This window comes from Loxodonta africana, chromosome 8 (genome assembly GCF_030014295.1).
Source record: "Loxodonta africana isolate mLoxAfr1 chromosome 8, mLoxAfr1.hap2, whole genome shotgun sequence".
Lineage (NCBI taxonomy): Eukaryota > Metazoa > Chordata > Mammalia > Proboscidea > Elephantidae > Loxodonta > Loxodonta africana.
Genome location: NC_087349.1, coordinates 112,600,005 through 112,620,968, shown reverse-complemented (window position 1 = coordinate 112,620,968; position 20,964 = coordinate 112,600,005).

Sequence of the window (20,964 nt, the reverse complement as noted above, 5' to 3'; positions counted from 1 at the left end):
GGGATAGTATTCACAGAGATACAATTCTTTGGTCATGAATTACTTGTGACATTTTGAAACCGAAAATAAACACAATTGTAATCATTGATACTGTGGCACACCAGTGCACTGAATGGAGGAGGAGAGATGGAAGCTAAAGCTGTCAACAGCTTTAGTTCAATATGCAATTACAAGAGAAAGATATGCCTTATCCAAATTAATGTATTCAAAGTGAGAACCCCCTTTGATTTCTGATTAGTTGGCAAATTTCATATACCCTGTTCTTTTACATCCGTCCCACAGAGTCATTTGGTTGAAGCCAGTTATTTTGTCCTGTGTCATTCAAACAAAGCATAAACCAGAACTGTAAATAGCGGCTAGAGGAATTCTTTTCTAAAATTCTTGCCCCCTTCTTTCTCACGGTCTTTTAAAGCCCGTATAAATGTCTATTTACACACCTTTTGTTGTGGTTTTATATTGTAACACCATTTTTCTTTGAAACTATTGTATTTAATGTAAGGGTTTCATATAATGTCAACCAGTAATTAAATTATGTTTGAAAAGTGGCCATATTATGTATCAAAAGTTGTTAAAACATTTTACTTCTAGCTGGTAAAAGTAGGATTTTGCATGATTTCACGCCTTTTTGTTCTGTGGTTTGTTCTGTTGTGTGATGGTCTGAGTGTGTGTCTGGGGTACCCCCGTGTATTGAGGTGTGCGTAGATTTTGTGCGCACTCATTTTGTTAAAATAAATATCAGAGAAAGGAGGTTTCAGAGGGACAGGCTGACCTGTTGATTGCAATTAGAAATGACTGTTTATTCCTTCCCCTCCCCTCTTGCCCCACCTTCTGATAACGTGGTAAACTTCACCCGCTGCCGACCCTGAGCCCCTGTGTAATGTGTAACTTAGAGCGTGTGAGTGTCCTAGTTGAAGAGTCTTACATTACCACTGAAGGAAGTGTCCCAGCACCAGTAACTTCAGATACCACCATGTGCAATTTCAAGTTTAAAATCAACCCCATAATGACATCTCAGACTCTTCATTGGGAAAAAGAGAGCTACCGGTTAGGGAGATACGGATTTTTTCTTTTTGTTCATGTGCTTTTTTCCTGTTTCATTTTGTTCTGCTTTGACTACATTATGATTCTCACAGTATTGTCTTCTTACCAAGACAAAAGAGAGATGAAATGGACATATGTAGAAATCATGAAGCAAATATATTTCTCTAGTCTTCGCTTCTTAAGTTCCAGCAATAATGGTCAACTCTATTTAAAGTCCAGAAAGCTATCATTCATTTAAATGTGTTTTTTTTTTTTTTTACTTTAAAGTGAACCAAGATGAGATTTATTTAAGATGTACAGGCATCAGAAAAAGAAGCACATATGCTATTGGTGCAATAGCGTTCACTGTGAACACATGTAACCAGATATTAATATGCAATATTGTTCCAATACTTTCTAATACAATTTTTTTTATAATGTTGTGTGTGGTGATTGTTAAAGTTGAATTTGTTTATAGCCAATACAGCTTTAGGTCTTTGATTGCCTTTTTGGGGGGACAAGTTACATGTACAGGACTGTAAATGAGAAAATGCAGACCATGTATTTCCAATCTGCCTCGATGATTATGTTAAATTATTTCTGTTTAGCTGTGAACACAGGATGTGCAACTGGAGGACTAGAGTATCCTTTTGTACACATTTTGAAATGCTTCTTCTGTAGTGATATAACGAATAAATGCACTGAATACACTGCCTGCCCTCTCCTCTGGAGCGCATGCTAGTAGGAAAAAGGCCCTACAGAGCAGGAATCTGCCATAGACGACCCCCCAGTCAGACCCCAACAGGCGAGGAAGAGCAGAGATGAGTCCTGGGACAGGGGAGATATGAACTGACTCCCACACTGCCGTTCAGTTCAGCAGACTGACCACCTGCTATCTATAGCGACGTTGGGCTTGGGAATACCAAGACATGGTCTTTGACCTCAAAGTGTGGACTTGAGGGTGGGTGGAGATAGAATGCAACAAGAGATGCATTTAAAGCTCTTCACAGTGCAATGTAGCCATACCACAAGGGTCATGGGCCCGCGGCTGTGGGCACAGAGGACAGAGTGGGCTTGCCAGGTCACACACCGACCTTCACACTCTCACCCCAGGGAGTTGCTCTCTTACCTGCGCTCCTCCCAGTGCCGTGAGCCTCAGTTCAACTCTGCTTCAGAACTGTACTACTGCAGTCCCCCTGTGGGGAAAACCCTTATCTCTTTTGGATAAATAGCCAGGCATCATCTGGATTCAGATCTAGTAAATGAAGGAAGATTTGCATGGTACGACATTTGGTCCAAACTGTGTGAAACTGTGAATAAACAGATTTTATTGTCTTTCATATCTAGCCTTGGTATCAGTTCCCAAACAGGATTTTCAAAACAATCTTTTGCCAAGGCAGCATCTTTCGAAGATGTTTTCAGCTTCTTTAGGTTACCTCACTGGAAGAGCATGTCAGATAGGTAGATAGATAGATGATGATGATAGATAGATAGATGATAGAAAGATGATAGATTAGATAGATGATAGATGATAGATTAGATAGATAGATGATAGATAGATGATAAATCTCACAACCGTTTAAAAATCGATGCCACCATTCCATAGCTATGCCTTGTATATTTCTCAGTGATCACAGGCAAAGAGTAAGGAATACCTACACTCACTTTAAAATAATCTGGGGTCAGACTAAAAGAAAGTAATTCAAAAGGGTGAGAGCTTGACCATGAGAATGAGAAACTTGTTTCTACACGTATTTGTAAAACTATATGATATGACTTAGCAACTCAGTTTCTTATGAAGCTTAATAAATACTTATGGGAGGAATCATGAGAAAAGAAGTTGCGTGCACAGATCACTCCCAGGCTGCCGCGTCTCCAGGCTGAGCATATACATATCAAAGAGCTCAACATAGAGACCACAGAGGTAGTGACTGGTAAGGGCAAGAATTCAAAACTGTTTTAAGAGCCTTGGGCAGGATGCACTTGGTTTTCACTACTTTTTACTTTAACCATAATACCATAAACCAGTTCCACCAGTTGTAGATTCAATGTGTCAGAGCAGAGCTGTGCTCCACAGGGTTTTTAATGGCCGATCTGTCTGAAGTAGACCTTCGGGCCTTTCTTCCAAGGTACCTCTGGGTAAACTCAAAACGCCAACCATTAGGTCAGTAGTTGAGCACGTTAACCATTAATCACACCAAACAGGGACTCCTCAGTAGTCATAGGAATGATTAAATGTAGCTTTTTGATGCTTTTGATGCTGTGAACCTTCAGTATTCATTTTACTTTCTTCTGGTCTCCTGTAAACTCTTGATGAAAGTTAACAGTCTATCTGCTCAACGCACCCAAATGGACTAGCCCATCTCTGAGGAAGCTAAAAAGAAAGGGTACTGCCTTCATGGGTTGACCGCGAGGACCACCATGGTTCACATTCACAACTGGGATGGGAGGAGTCAAGGTTTCACTGTGTCTAGGCTGGAGGACAGGACTGGATTTCAGGAGGAACACACCAAGGCAAGAAGAGGCTGGTAGCAGACAAGGAGCCTCAGAAGAAGCTGCATGGAAGTAACACAGAGATGGAATTCTACTCTTTGCTGCTGTTCCAAGAACAGCTGAAGCAAACCCCGAGCAATCTGGAGCAGTCAGTCACCTCGTGCTTCTCCTTCAGGCAGCCTTCAGTTGTTGCCAACTTACGTTTTATCACTCACTGCTGGATATGGCTGCTCTTCTTCATCTCACTTTTATTCCTGATGATTGGCATAAATTTAAAACTTGAGCTATATTTTAAATGTTAGTGTATAATTTGGGATTGGAAGCTAAAGATTAGAACTGGGGACTCAAAAACCAAAGACCCATGGTCCCTTTTCCAATTAGTCATATTTTCTATCAGAATAAAATGTGTTGGAGGTTTTGTTACTCCTTGCTGAAACCTTCTTGAGTTCTCACTTAAAGCACACATATTCTCAAGGAAGGAAGTCTCTTTGGCTGTTTCCAAAATGCTTTTTTATTTTTTATTATTTTTTATTATTTTTTATTATTTTTTGGCCTTGCAACACCAAACCCAGAGCTAGGCACAAAGAAGCCACTCAAAAGAATTGAGCCACTGGCAAAAGACTCAGTTCTTGATCAGCCTAAGCAAGAACTCCATGTTCCTCTGTATCACGGTGCTGCCAAGCCCAGGGCACCAGTCTGAACCCATCTGGCCTTTCCCTGCACCAGACCCAGAGCAGAACTCAGATGCCATAGCTCCCATACAAGGTGGAGCTAAAATGTTCCCCTGTCTACCCATCCTGTCTTCTCAGCCTATTCACAAATAAACCATCCCTCACTACCTCTAAAGAAGTCCCTAGGTGTTGCAAACAGTTAAACATTTGGCTACTAACCAAAAGGTTGGCAATTTGAATCTACCCACAGATGCCTTGGAAAAAAGGCCTAGTGAGTGATCACAGCCATTGAAAATGCCACAACTTGTCTGTCAGTTTTTCATACTGTGGTGGCTTGCATGTTGCTGTGATGCTGGAAGCTCTGCCAACAGTATTTCAAATACCAGCTAGGTCACCCATGGCATACAGGTTTTAGTGGCACTTCCAGACTAAAACAGACTAGAAACAAGGACCTGGAAATCTACTTCTGAAAAAAAAATTGTCCATGGAAAACATGGATAGCAGTGGAATATTGTCTGATATAGTGCCGGAAGATGAGCCCCTCAAGTTAGAAGGCACTCAAAATAGGTGGGGAAGAGCTGCCTTCTCAAAGTAGAGTCAACATTAATGATGTTGATGTAGTAAAGCTTTCTGGACCTTTATTTGCTGATATGGCATGATTCAGGCTGAGAAGAATCAGTTAAAGCATCCATTAGTTATCAGAATGTGGAATGTATGAAGTATGAATCAAGAAAAATAAGAAGTTGTCAAAAATGAAATGGAATGCTTAAAGATCAATATTCTAGGCATTAGTGAGCTGAAATGGACTGGGTATTGGCCATTTTGAATCGAACAATTGTGTGGTCTACTATGCCTACAATGACAAAATGAAGAGGAATGGTGTTGCATTCATCATGAAAAAGAACATTTCAAGAACTATCCTGAAGTTCAGTACTGTCAGTGATAGGATAATACCCATACACCTACAAGGAAGAGGAGTTAATATGACTATTACTCAAATGTAGGCACCAACCACTAATGTCAACAATGAAGAAATTGAAGATTTTTACCAATTTCTGCAGTCTGAAATTGATCAAACATGCAATCAAAATGCATTGATAATTACAGCAAAAGTTAGAAATGAAGAAGGATCAGTAGTGACCATTCCAAAGAAAGGTGGTTAAGTTGGATGCAGAAATTATCAAACAATATCAATGATACCACATGGAAGTAAAATTCTGCTAAAGGTAACTCAAAACCGTTGCAGCAGTACATCAACAGGCAACTGCCAAAAACCCAAGCTGGATTCAGGAGTGGAATGAGGAATATCATTGCTGATGTCAGATGGATCTTGGCTGAAAACAGACAATACCAGAAAGATGTTTACCTGTGTTTTATTGATTATACAAAGGCATCCGACTGTGTAGATCATAACAAGTTATGGATAATATTGCAAAGCAAGGGAGTTCCAAAACTCTTAATTGTGCTCATGTGGAACTTGTACATAAATCAGGAGGCAGTCATTCAAACAGAACAAGGGGATACTGCATGCTTTAAAATCAGGAAAGGTGTACATCAGGGTTGTATCCTTTCACCATACTTATTCAGTCTGTATGCTGAGCAAATAATACAAGAAGCTGAACTATATGAAGATGAATGTGGTGTCAGGATTGGTGGAAGACTCATTAACAGCCTTGCTTGCTGAAAATGAAGAAGAATTGAAGCACTTACTGATGAAGATCAAAGACTACAGCCTTCAGTATGATTATGCCTCAACATAAAGAAAACAAGAATCCTCACAATTGGACCAGTAAGCAACCTCATGATAAATGGAGAAAAGATTGAAGTTGTCAAGGATTCCACTTTACTTGATTCCACAATTAACACCCATGGAAGCAGCAGTCAAAAAATCAAATGACATATTGCATTGGGCAAATCTGCTGCAAAAGACCTCTTTAAGTGTTGAAAAGCAAAGGTGTCACTTTGAAGATTAAGCTGTGCCTGACCCAAGCCATGATATTTTCAATTGCCTTGTATGCGTGCTAAAGCTGGACAATGAATAACCAAGACTGAAGAAGAATTGGTTCCTTTGAATTATGGTGTTGGTGAAGAATACTGAATATACCCTGGACTGCCAGAAGAACGAACACGTCTCTCTCAGAAGAAGTACAGCTAGAATGCTCCTTGGAAGCGAGGATAGTGAGACTGTCTCACGTACTTTGAACATGTTATCAGGAGGGACCAGTCCCTGCAGAAGAACATCATGCTTGGTAAAGTAGAGGGTCAACGAAACCGAGGAAGGCCCTCAATGAGATGGGTTGACACAGTGGCTGCAATAATGGACTCAAACATAGCAACAATTGAGAGGATGGTGCAGGACCGGGTAGTGCTTTGTTCTGTTGTTCATAAGGCTGCTATGGGTCAAAATGGCCTCAACATCATTAGCAACAACAACATTGAAAACCCTATGGAGCACAGTTCTACTCTAATGCACATGGGTTGCCAGGAGTTGATGGCAACTGGTTTGGTTTTGGTTTGGTTAACTACCTCTAAAGGGGAAGAGAGGTATTCTGCTTGGCTTCTGGGGTGACAAGGTCAACCACACCACTTCCACCCTTGCCAGCCTAGGCTCCTGTCTCCATTGGCTTCTCCTCCCTTGAACCAGTCCTGAGAAAACTCCATTCCCAAGCTCTTGGCTGCTATGAGCCTCTCACCAGCTCCAGCCTCCTCTGGGCACCAATGCTTCCAACAATTCCCCATGACTTTGGTTCTCAAAAGCAGCTCCGAATCACCTGAGTGGTTGTTGAAAATATAGTTTCCAGAATTCCACCCCTGAACATTCTGGAGCTGGAGGGCTGGAATGGGCCCACTCAACAGGTATGAGACCAGTTCCTTCAAGTCATGCTAAGCTGACTCCCAGTCCTGTTCCTCATCAGGGATTTACAGCCCTAACTCTTCTAAAGCCCGAACATTTTTTTTTTTTTTGAGTGAGAAGGGAAAATTAATAATGTTTTTCTCTTTCCCTTCTGAATTTGAGAACAACATAGACATAGCCAAGGGAGTCAGAGAGTGGGAGATGAACGCCAGCTTTGTTGCTCGTAAAACCTCGGTGAGAGCACACAGCTTCAATGTGTGACCGCAATGGGCTTCTGACACCCTGAGTCAGTCAGACTTACCTGTCTAGCCACAGGCAGCACATAAACTCAGGTTCCCTCTGAAAAGACAGTGGAGAAGGAGGCAGAACCCGTGCTCTGCGGGCAGGAGACCCCAAGGGGGCAAGGGGAGGCCTGCTCAGTTTCTGCATCTGGTTCTCAAAACCAGATAACTCTTCTCTTCCCTTGGGGCTCAAACAGGACTTTCCTGAAGTCCCTCTAAGTGAAAACAGTAGCAGTCCCCACCTGTCTCAGCCTCACCACTATCTCAGCAAATTTCCCCTGATAGAGAAAATCAAGACCATTCTACATGAGTTCCCACCACTTCCTTCCTCAAAGTATTCTCACATTTTACTAAGATGGAAGGCCTTGTACTGTCATGTCCGCCTCTGCAGTGAGTCTTCTAAAACTCTGCTTGGTCGTCCTTCGAGCCTGAGTGTTCCAGTAGCTGCCTGGGACACAAGGCCCCTCAACCATCTAGCTATCCGCGAGCATGTCTCCAACCATATGGCATGATGGTTAAGAACAGAATCTAGAGCACCCAAGCCTGGAGGGAATCTCAGCTCTGCAGGTTAAAGCTGTGTGATATTGAGTAGGTGGCTCGTTCTCTCTGGGCCCCAGTTTCCTCATCAATAAAATCCTGGAGGGCTATTGTGAGGATTAAATCCTTAACCCAAACCCAATATTCTAAGAGTTTTATAGTTAGAGATTAAACCCTTAGTATCTATAAAACTCTTAGAATAGGGCCTGGCCTGGATACAGAGTATTTATTAAATATTTCCTATTTCACTTTGCATTTGTATAGCATATTCTAGCCCCATATCTCATTTAATTTACATGAAAGCCAACATAGAGGTGAGCCCCTGTCTTAGTTATCTAGTGCTGCTGTAACAGAAATACCACAAGTGGATAACTTCATCAAACAGGAATTTATTCTTTCACAGTTTAGTAGGCTAGAAGTCCAAATTCAGGGTATCAGCTCCAGGAGAAGGCTTTCTTTCTCTGTCAGCTCTGGGGGAAAGTTTTTATCATCAATCTTCCCCAGTTGAGGAGCTTCTTAGCACAGGAACCCCGGGTCCAAAGGATGCTCTATTCTCCTGGCTCTTGTTTCTTGGTGGAATAAGCTCCATGTCTCTCTGCTCACTTCTCTCTTTTATAAATTGAAAGAGATTGGCTTAAGATACAACCTAATCTTGTAGACTAAGCTTCGTCAACATAACTGCCACTAATCCCATCTCATTAACATAGAGACAGGATTTACAACACATAGGAAAATTACATCGGATGACAAAATGGTGATGGACAATCACACAATACTCAATCACGGCCTAGCCAAGCTGTTAGCCTATATGAGAAATAAAACAGTTTTGGCAAGGACATAGCAAACCACCTGTAAAGCCCATTGGTCTGTACTGTGCACATTCACACACATTAACACCAAGTCTTCACAACTTCTTAGGAAATATGATCATGGTCCCCCTTGTGAAGGTGAAATGGCAGAATCTCAGGGACTCAACTTGCCTAAAGTTGCCGGGCAGAAGTAGAAGTCAAAACAGGCCCTGCCTTCAGGCCCTATCCTGCTCGCCGCTTCCACTCTACATCAGCAGTGCTACTTTTGAGGAATTCATAGGATCTGATACACTTGGACAACAGGGACCTGACAACACCATGGCATTTGAAGTCAGGGAGGGAGAAAAAAACTTGCAGATACAAACCCCACTTCAGAGCAGTCTTCCCTCAGCCTCCGCAACAAACTGCCTGGGCTGCTTCCATAAACCATGCCCAAATTACACCTCAAGTTCCCTAGACTCTTACTCTTTGAGTGGGAAGTATGTTCCCAAGACATAATCCAGAGGTATTTTGAGGCACAAGCTGGAGTCGTCTGGAATCCCAGAACCATGGAGTCAGGAGAGGAAGGAGGTGAAGGAGCCTAGCAAGCTCTGGCCCCTTCAGCCCCACTTTATAGAGGAGGAGAGTGCAACCACCTTCCCACAAGGGTAGCCTACCTCCAAGAGGATAATCGGGGACATGGGTTGGAATTGGAAATGGGGGGGGGGGGCAAGAAAAGAACCAAGAGTTGGTAGAAATTGGACAATGAAGAGATATTTTAGAAAACTGGAAACACAAGCTAAGTGTCTTAGTCATCTAGTGCTGCTGTAACAGAAATACCACAAGAAGATGGCTTTAACAAAGAGAAGTTTATTCTCTCACAGTGCAGTAGGCTAGAAGTGTAAATTCCGGGCACCAGCTCCTGGGGAAGGCTTTCTGTCTGTGTCAGCTCTGGAGGAAGGTCCTTGTCATCAGTCTTCTCTTGGTCTGGGAGCATCTCAGCACAGGAGCCTCAGGTCCAAAGGAAGCGCTCTGCTCTCGGCGCTGCTTTCTTGGTGGTACGAGGTCCCCATGTCTCTCTGCTTGCTTCTCTCTTTTATATCTCAAAAGAGATTGGCTTGAGACTCAACTTAATCTTCGATATCTCATCCATATAACTGCCACTAACCTATCTCATTTCATCATAGTGATAGGATTTACAACACATAGGGAAATCACAGAAAATGGTGGACGATCACGCAATACTGGGACTCATTGCCCAGCTAAGTTGACAGATATTTTGCGGGTACACAATTCAATCCATGACACGAAGCAAGCCAGGAGGCAAGCAAATGCCTAGATGTCTAGAAGCCTAGAGGAGTACCTGGAACACAAGCTGCTCAATAAATATTTGTTGACTAAATGGGTAATTAAATCGATGAAACATTGAAGGAATGACGAGAAGTTGAACTCAAGTCTCTGGTCCTGGATGAGCCATGAAGAATAAGATGAGAAAGGGGCAGAGGATTTGGAGAGAGGGGCTCAGTTTTGTTGAATTTAAGCAACTGTGGGACAGACAAGGGCCCTTCCAGTGGATGAGTGGAATCGGTAAGCCTTAAAGAGAGGCCACAGATTTAGGAATCACTGACACATGGGTGATTGTAAAGAAAGGTGTGAAAGATACAAGGTGTTGCTAAGGAAAGAGGAAGGACAGAGGAGACCATTTTGGGGAGGGTGGAGAGAAGGAACAGGAGGAGTCAGCAACAGAAATGAAAACCATTGTTCCAGTTAGAAGGAATACCAATTAAATATAACATCTCAGATCTTCTTTATTCAAAAAGAAAAGACCACAAGCAAGTGCATAAAGCAGATCAGATGAGGTTGGGTATCTAGGATGCTAGCAGCCACCTTTAAGGGAGCAGCTTCCAGAGGGTGGTCAGTGGGAGCTAGTAGGAAGGGCAGGTAAAGGTGGCATGGAGTGAGCAGAGTAAAGCTGACATAGAAGAAATAGAGAAGTAAAGGCTACCAATCCCCAGACCTCAGCTTCCACCCGATGCTGTAAAAGACACCAGTTCTTGGCCATATTTTTCTCAGGAGGAAGATGAAAACCTCATTGTAAAGTCCCCTCGCTTTTTCCCCCTTTGTGACCAGGCGGAGGACAGGATCAAGGCAATAGTGGTCATGGGGGAGGCCAGGCAGCTCTGAGAAGGAAGCACCCAGCCACGGGATCCTGTGCCCCTTCCACGCACAAATAGCGACCCAACCCCACAGGAAGCAGATGCATTGCCCCTACCGCCCCCACCCACCGCCCGGGCACAACTGGGAACCGCTGCTTGGGGAGGAAATTTGCATAATATGGATAATTTCGTATCAAGACTGTCCCCTAAAGTGAACTGCAGGGATCTTGGCACAGTTAACAAATTTCACTTCTTCTTTCCCATGTTTTGTCAAACCAACCAGAGTGTGTGAATTGTCCAGAGATTTTCTTTCCCCTCATGAGTCAGTCCCAGGCCTCTCCTTTCTCCTTTTTGCTGCCCCCCACACCCTTTGGAAGGGTGGAGCCGTCCTCACCAGGGAGTGCCTGTCCTGGCCAGGGACAACACCCCACAGCCTCCTTCCTTGGATGCAACTTCATACAAGGCATCAACTGCTGCTTGCTCTGGCAGTGTCTTCTCCTGGTACCTCCCGTGTAACCCGATGCTTCCCCAGCACCTGTGAGGGCTTCCTCATTGTCGTTCTCCCTAGAGCTTCCTGCGGCCAGAGGGTGGGCCTAGGCCCCACCAAGAGAAGGTTCTGTGGTCTCAGGGCCCCTCCTTTTGATTCCCCTTTTGGGCCCTCCTCCACTCTGGGTGCGCCGCCCTCTTCCCCACCCACAGCAGGCACCACCCTTTGAAAAATGTTTTTCTGCCCACACCAGTCCCCACATTTTGAAGCATCAAGATTCTAAAATCAGTTTTGTATCACCCACAGGAAAACAGTGTACGCTTGTAGCCATTGATACAGAAATAAAGCAGACGCCATATGAATTCAGGGAGATAACTGCTATCACTGTGATCCTGAGAGGCGGGGAACATCTATCTAGTCTACGGTTTCACATCCACACATTCCAAATGGCACTCAAGGCCTCATCAAGATCTGATTCCAAAAGCTCTCTCCAGCTTCCTTCAATCTTCCAATCACACCAAAGTGCTTCTAGGTCAGTCCTGGGACGCGTACCAGGAAAGGTGCGTGGCGGAGGTGGGGGGGTCCTGTGTTACAGTGCTCTGGGTCAAGCCAGGGGGGTTCCAGGAAAGAAGCATGTGGTGGGTCCTCTGTTACAGTTCTCTGGGTCAAGCCCGGAGGGCTCCAGGAAAGAAGTGTGGGGTAGGTCCTTCATCCCAGTGTTCTGGGCTCCCTGAGATATTGCCCTGTATGCCAGTCTGGACGCTGGTCCATGACCCTTCCTCCTGAAGCCCTTCACATTCTTCCACTTGCTTCTGAGCCAGCATCAATCCTCCCTGAAGAAAGGAGCAGGACACAGTGGGACACATACACCTGGGCTCCCTGTGCACTCCCTGTGGCTCTCCAAGTGGGCTCGCTTTTATCCTGGCATCACAGAGGGTCTCATCCAGGAACCTCAGAATGGTCCTGAGGGACAAAACTGCTGAAGATGCAGAAAGAGGGGACTGCGGCCAGGGAAGGCAAGACCAGGCCCCCAGGGTGCAAGGAAGCTTAGTAAGTGCAAGAGTCTTTAGAGGGGAGAGGGGGATTTCCCAAGAAGTCCTCTGGTGGTTTTTTCCTTTCCAGTTTGAACTCTCCACTTACACACACTGGCCGGGTTTGCATACATACTCAGTCAAATGCTGCCAGCATTTATCTGGGTCTTCCACTTGCCATGAGTTTTAATCAACTCGATGACAAACGGTTTTATCCCACTTGTCCATCATGGGAGTGGGCCTGGGATCGAGAGGTGAGGGTAGGTCAGGTTAGGTCAGTGCTCTGGAGAAGCAGGAGATGAGGTTGACCATGAGAACTTCAGGGAGGGTATCCAGAGAAAGCTCTGTGCTATCACAGGCACAGGGGGGCCATGAATCCAGCCGGGTGCACTGGAAGAGGTGGCATCTCAGCTGAATCTCAAGAAAGAGAAGAATTATTTGAGTGACAAAGGGGACAAGAGAATTTCTAGCAGAGGGGACAGCAGGAGGGAAGGCCAAGAGGCTGAAACACGGAGTATTGTGTTCAAAGAAGGACCTGCCAGTGTCTTTGGCTGGAGTGTCCTGGGAGGGTTCAAGGTCCTCGCCAGCCTCCCCTGGCACCAAGGGGCCTGATCACCCATTGAGGGCCGAGGGAGGAGGAGACAGTCCAGAGCTTAGCTGAAGAAGGCTCTCTTGGAACCAAAGCTAAATGGGGAGTTGAAGGAAGACACAGAAAACTAGGCCTCTCTCCCAGGAGCTGCCAGGCTGTTATGTAGCGGCCTAGACTCAGTAGAATGGAGGAAGGGTGGAGATGGGTGTGAGCTTCCATTTCAGGTAGTGAAACCGGGGCCAGGAAAGCAGAGCACCCTTTTCAAGGTCACGGGGAGTCACCCTCAAGCCACAGTTCCCCAAGCCTTATGCATGATATAGAGGAGAATAGGGCAAAACAGTACGGGAAAGCCACGCATTCTTGCCTCCTTTTGGAAAGCCATATTGTGTGTTCACATTTGAAAGGCCCAAGAAAAATGCTAAGATAGTTTATTTAATCCAGCTCTCCGCAGATATATTTGATTAAAAAAACCCTTCCCCATCCTTTTATTATTATCAACATCCACACAGCTCCAGGAAGGGAAGACACTTTAGCACGTGGTGTTCTAGAGGCAGGGGCGGATTAGCCAACATGCAAGGTAAGTACGGGCTTACTTACGCTTACTTATTAATCTGTAGTGAACAATTTCACATGGGTTTCACCACATTGCATCAAAGTGAAACCCGTGTGAAATTTTTCACTACAGCTTAGCACCCACGCACAAGTAAGCCCATACTTACCTTGCTTACTAAGTCATCCGCCCCTGTCCCAAACCAGACCAAACCCCTTGACATTGAGTGGATCCCAACTCATAGCCACCCTATAGGACAGAGTAGAATTTCCCCATAGTGTTTCCAAGTAGTGGCTGGTGGGTTTGAACTGCCGGCCTTTTCATTAGCAGCCAAGCTCTTAAAACACTACACTGCCAGGGCTCTCCACCCCTGTCAGGGATTATAAATTTGAAAAAAGTTATTGATTCTTTAGGATGCTGCTGTGGGGTTGGGAGAGAGACAGAGCCTTTGATGTGGTAAAAAATGTGAAATTGTTCTCTACAGATTAGTAAGTAAGCACAAATATACCTGTGCTTACCCTGTTTATTGGATAATCCACCCCTGCCTGAAAGCAATATGACCCAGCATGGTTCAACCATTGCCAGCCCTGCTCTGGCTCTCAGGGAAGCTCCCCTGTGACTTCCTTAGGCACTTCAGCCCTGACCCCTGCCCTGGGGTTAATAGCATTAGCAGCAGGACCTCTTGTGAGGTGCCAGGCCCGGTGCTGGGGGCTCTATGCAGGTTTTCTCATTGACCCTCACCCCTTGCGCCCTGTGACATGGATGAAGAAACAGGCTCCTCTAGGATGGGGAACTCAATCAGTGTGTCTCCATCCCAGGTGAAGCCAGTGAGAGCACAGTGCCCCCACCCTGGAGCCTGCTCTTCCTCCTCAGAAACAGCTGGGCATCTGCTCACCCAAGGGGCTTCCTATGAGTTGTCTCTGGACTTCTGGAAGTTACATTTTTAATAAGAGTGCAACTATTTCTGGAGCAAATTTGTCTGCTGCCAATATTCTTGTAGCCAGGGGATTTCAGAATTGAAAATGGAGGGTACTGAAAGTCTCCTAGGAGTCCCTGGGTGGTGCAAATGGTCAAGTGTTCGGCTCCTGACTGAAAGGTTGGCTGTTTGAGTTCATCCCAAGGCACCTCGGAAGAAAGGCCTCGTGATCTCCTTCTAAAAAATCGTCCACTGAAAACCCTGTGGAGCACAGTTCTACTCCGGCACATGTGGGGTCTCCATGAATCAGAATTGACTTGATGGCAACTAGTTTGGTTTGGTTTTTGGAAAGGTTCTTTAAACTCATTCGCCTTATGACAGGTCAAAAAGAGGCATGGCTATCTCCTTTCTCAGCCCATGCCTCTACTCTGCATTGTAATGTAGGACCAAGACCTGGATAATTCAGAATTGACTGAGGCCCTGATTGTCTGGGTTGGCCATATGCAAAGAACTTGTGCACCACCTTCTTATATGTTGTCTAGTTCATGCCCTGGAGAAAATTATTGTTAAGCTAGCTATAAAATGCTTAGAGACTTGAACAAAGAGAAAAGACATACACTAGCATTTGCTGAGTTCTTATTGCATACCAGGCATTGCTCTAGGAAGCCTACATAAATGCTCTTGTTCTTTCTTACAATATTGTTCATTTATATACACCCATTTTGCAAATACAGAATCCTAAGCCTCAGACAGGATAAGTAATTTCCCCAAAGCCATACAACTGTTCACAGATCCTGGGTTCAAATGCAGGCTCCCAGGACATTATAGCTCAACATACTATTACAAAATAAAAGCAATATGCCTACATCGAGGTGATCTAACTTAACATTATATCTGATATGCTATTTTAATGGATAGGAAAATAAAAGATACCAGTTAAGCTAATTAATTCTCCTTTGCTTTCCAAATATTTTATTATGACATGATGCTTTTAGCATTTATATTTATGTTTTCAATGTAGACAAAATCATTTGGAATCATGAGGAAGAATCCTCAAAAGTGTTCCACTTAAGTAGTGTAAGACCTGCTTGCAGTATTGCATGATAGGAGGTTGGGGAAGGGAACTGAACATTTTTGGGAAAAAGGAAGTAAAGTGATTCCCAAGCCACAATAAGAAATTGTGGAAAAGCATTTCTATGGTGCGTGCCTAGATTTTAATGACAGATAAGAACATGTGTTGATAAAGGCTGGTAGTTCAGAAAAAAAAAAAATCAAAAGTATAGAAATTTGGGTGGAAAACGTAGTACATTGAAAAGATCCAGCCATACTAAATTTGTTAATATATAGTGATTATTTTCCAAGTATCAGACAGCAGAAGATACCAAGAGTTCACCTTGGATAGAACAAGTTTAAAAAATAATAATTTTTATATTATACAAGATCTCTAGCCCAACTTCAGGATAAAACTAAATCTCCCTTGTTTGTGACAATCACCAAGGCTTGAAAAACACATTTAGAAAGCCTCATGTGACCACAAAGACTTCCAACATTTTGCCCAGCGCCCTCAGCTTAACGGTAGCACAGAGTAGGAAGTGAGTAAACGTTTGTGGAATAGAGGTAGCTCCCCCCTTCACATCCTAATATCAGTTTTTTGTTTTTTTAATTGACGTAAATATTTCTTACCATGAAGAGTTGTAGACCAGGGCATGATAAATGCAAGACTTAGATTCTGCCCTGACATCTGAGAGACTAGGAAACAACTTCACTAAAGTTGCCAGCCTCTTTCAGCATTTCTCAAAGGTCAGGCCTTCCTTAAGATGGCCTCAGGACTCAGGGATTAACTTGCTTTCCACTGTGGGGGCTGGAAGGAGTAAAGGAACACTGATCCACAATTACCGCAGGAGTATTTATCTGTAATTTAAAAAAAAAAAAAAATCAAACCCATTGCTGTCAGGTCAATTCCTACTTATAGCGACCCTATAAGACAGAGCAGAACTGCCCCAAAGAGTTTCCAAGGAGCGGCTGGTAGATTTGAACTGCTGGCCTTTTGGTTAGCAGCTGTCTTAGCCATCTAGTGCTACTATAATAGAAATACCACAAACGGATAGCCTTAACAAAGACAAATTTATTCTCACACAGCCTAGTAGGGTAAAAGTCTAAATTCAGGCCATCACCTCCAAGGGAAGGCTTTTTCTCTGTAAGCTCTGGAGGAAAACCCTTGTCATCAATCTTCTCCTGGTCTAGGAGCTTCTCTGTGCTGGAACCTCAGGTCTAAAGGACATGTTCTCCTGACACTGGTTTCTTGGTGGTATAAGTTTCCCCTGTCTCTCTGCTCACTTCTTGCTTTTATATCTCAAAAGAGATTGGCTTAAGACACTATTGAATCTTATAGATCTCGTAAATATAACTGCCACTAATCCATCCTACCCGTTAACATCACAGTGATAGGATTTACAACACGCAGGGAAATCACATCAGATAACAAAATGGTAGACAATCAGACAATACTGGAAATAATGACTTAGCCAAGATGACAGATATTTTGGAGGGACACTGTTCAATCCATGACAGCAGCCAAACACTTAACCACTGTACCACAAGGGCTCCTATGATAGGCCAAACCAAAACACCAAACCTGTTGCTGTCAACTCAATTCTGACTCATGGCAACCCCATGTGTTACAAGTAGAGCTGCTCCATAGTGTTTTCTTGGCTGTAATCTTTACAGAAGCAGATTTCCAGGCCTTTCTTCCACAGGGTGGTGTCTGGGTGGGGTCAAACCACCAAACTTAAGGTTGGTAGCCAAGAGCAAACTGAGCTAATCCGGGGACAAGACACACCAAAGAAAAGGTTGCTGGGCTGGTGACGTTGACAAATATCCTGAGACAGAGATGTTATTAAACCAATGTGTTAGAGAGAAGAAAGAGGTTTACCATGTCCCGTGCCTTACCTGAGACCCTCAGCTAGTAGGACTCACATCTCTCACCACCAAGATGGGGCCCTGCGGGCAATTCAGACTCTTGATAACCTGGAATGCAGGTACAGAGCCAAGAAAGGAAACGATTTCTCAGCCTAAGGATGACCTGGTCACTGATACACATGTTAATAAACCCATCAACTCATAGCAACCTTAAAGGACAGAGTAGAACTGCCCTATAGGGTTTCCAAGGAGCAGCGGGTGGATTTGAACCACTGACCTTTTGGTCAACAGCTACAGCACTTAACCGCTGTGCCACCAGAGATACTTGGCTAAGACTGTAAAAATCACTATGTATTAACATGTAGTGGAGCCCTGGTGGCACAGTGGTTAAGTGCTACAGCTGCTAACCAAAAGGTCAGCAGTTTGAATCCACCAGCAGCTTCTTGGAAGCATTGTGGGGCAGCTCTACTCTCGCTATGAATCAGAATCAACTTGAAGACAACAGGGTTTTTTTGTTTGTTTCAGCCAAGTATCAAACAGGTACACAGTAGAAGGTGTCTGAAGGTATTGGAAGAAGGAGTACACCCCTCCCATGTAGGCCGTATGTAAGGATAAAAAAAAGTACGTAAGGATACTGGGCAATAAATACAGAGTAGCTGAAAAGGTACAACTTGCAGAAGCGAACAGCAATTCCATGTCTTAATTGTTTGCTTGGAGAGATGGAGCATTTATTTCCACACCTATAACCTTGAGATTCCAGAACCTACATCACAGAGTATTTATTTTGTTCCCCACACAGAAGTTCTGTGTAGAACTATACTGTTCCATACAGTAGCCACTAGCAACATGTGACTTTTTAAAATAATTAAAATTAATTAAATAAAAACCCAGTCCCTTAGATGTAATAGACACATTTCAAGAGCTCAGCAACCACGTGTGGCTGTCGTTTCAGCTCCAATTCATGGCGTATAACAGAATGAAACATTGCCCAGTCCTGTGCCATCTCCATGATCACTAATGTTCTCGAGTCCATTGTTGAGGCCACTGTGTATTTTGAGTGCCTTCCAACCTAGGGGCTTCATCTTCCAGCAAATATATCAGTGTTCTGTTATGATTCATAGGGTTTTCATTGGCTGATTTTCAGAAGTGGATCACCAGGCTTTTCTTCCTAGTCTGTATTAATCTGGAACCTCCACTGAAACCCATCGATCATAGTGACCCTGCTGATATTTGAAATACTGGCAGCTTAACTTCCAACATCATTGCATGCCACCACAGTATGACAAACTGACAGACCAATGGTGGCACAAGTGCGTATTGGGTACCATGATGGGCAGTGCAGACAGAGAACATTTCCCTCATTGTCGTAGAAGTTCTGTAGGATCATGGTCTTGGCACATCGTGCCCACCTTGCTCCCCAGACCTCCTCAGTGTCTAGCACAGTTCCTGACACAAGTGGATGTCCAACAAACATTACTTCCTCCCCAGGCAAACAGTACATTTCCAGCTTGTTCCCCGGTTTAGTCTGCGCTGGGGTATTGACTCCTGAAGACTGGCTTCAGTATTCAAATATGTAGCAACTTTCACTTCCCCCTCTACTAGGCCCTTTCACTCTGCCAGGGAAGGAAATTACATTTGCCTAAGAAGATGTACTTTTTATAAAGCGGGCACTCTGGTCCCTTCAAGGTATTGACTGTCTTGGTGATTGTTTTCCCACCAGACGGCTGGGCCCTGAAGTTCCCTTGGTCCCCTTGGGTCTCCTAGCTTCCATCTTGTCTCCCTGGAGCCTAAGCCCTGGGCAAGTTCTCCTCTGACCTCCAGTCCCCTCCTGCGAGGGAGCAACCTGCAAAACAGAAACCGCGCCTGTGAGCAGGAGAGGAGGGTGGGATTTCCAGTAAATAGGGAAGGACTTGTTACGCCTGCTGGTAGATTCTTGCAGGATCATCCTCCTCTCAGGAGAAAAAGAGGAAAAAAGGCAAATCACTTTCCTCTTTCTTCTGCTTCTCCTAAATAAACTGCTTGCCTAATTTCCTTTGCAGTTAGAGTAATGTTCCTTGTGAAAGCCACTATTTCCACACATTCACACAATGTGTGGATTTCGAAGCCCCGGGAGGCATGTGCATTTTGGGATCTACCAGGTTTCCTGGAGTCCCCACCTTCCAGCTCCCTGCATCCCTGCTTTAAGGCAAACTCCAGAGTGAGTCAGACTGGCTGAGAGCATCTAACGCTTCCTCTTGAGAGCATGCTAGCCAACACAGGACCCCAGGGCAAGGCAGGAGGAAGCTCCAGAGGGCTGTGTGTGAGGGCCGGAGGTCCCAGCATGGTCATGACCACATCAGACAATAGCAACCACCCAAATGGGGCAGGCTTCTCTTTGCCAAATGAGAGGACTCTGCTGTCACCAGCCATCCAAGGGAAGACTGTTTTTGAGGCAGTTATACTTGGCCCCTGTTGCAAAACACAGAATTTGAAAACCAAACCAATCATATATATACTCAAGGGCCTATGAGGAAAGTTAAGTCAGTTCCCAAATTCCAACCCCTGCTTGAATATTGTGTGTGCGTGTGTGTGTGTGTGTTGGGGTGGGGTGGATATGGGGAACAATACAGCTAATAAATCAGTCTTATTTGCCTCATCATTTTGGTTAGTAGTCAAGGGCTGGTAGATAATAGAAATCTCAAAAGCTCAGAGACTGAAAGAGCTGGTATCTAGCTTCCTCTAGCATCAGCACAATTCCATTGTGTCTGGTAGACCCAGGAGAGAACAGTTCACTTAAAAGTGATACAAGGCACTTGGCACATACATAGAAGCAAGAGTAAGACGGTTCTGCTGGAAATTTCTTAGTAGTGAATATAGACGAAAACATTTTAAAACTAAATTCCAAGTAGTTAGTAGTTAAGTATAAAACCAAAACCAAACTCGCTGTTATTGAGTCAATTCCGACTCATAGCCACCCATGGGGTTTCCAAGGCTGAAATCTTTATGGATGCAGACTGCCACATGTTTCTCCAACACAGTGACTGATGGGTTCGAACCGCTGAACTTTTGACTGGCAGCTGAGTGCTTAACCACTGTGCCTCCAGGTCTCCTTAGTTAAGTATAAAAGTATTTAAAAATTTAAATTTAAATACAGTATATTAAAACGTACACAAGCAAAGAAACTTAAAATTAGAGTTTTTAGCAAATTAATTAATGGAAGATCGTCTAACATCCTAGTGGGCATTCCTTGAAATGGTGACAAAATTCACAGTGCCTTTTAGGGTCACAAACGCCTCACAGAGCACTTTGAGGAAACTTGAGAGAAGCTTGCCATCTAGTGGTGAATGAACAACAACTTGAACAGAACAAACGGAGTTGAAATAGCCAAGCTTCCGTTTCCAGGGAAGAGATTGTACAATACCAGCTCTGGAAGAGTCATTCTGCTTGTCTAGCCCAACTCCCTGCATGGAGAGAGGGAGAAGCCGAGCCCAAGGGGTGGTAGGGAATTTGCCCAGGTCACTTAGCAAGTTAAGGGTATATGAAAAACAAAAACCCAAATCCATTGCCTTCAAGTCTATTCCTCTTCATGGCAACCCAATGTGTTACAGAGCGTAACTGTGCTCCATAGGGTTTTCTTGGCTGAAGTCTTTACAGAACCAACATTTTCTTCCACAGGGCTCCTGGGTGTGTTCG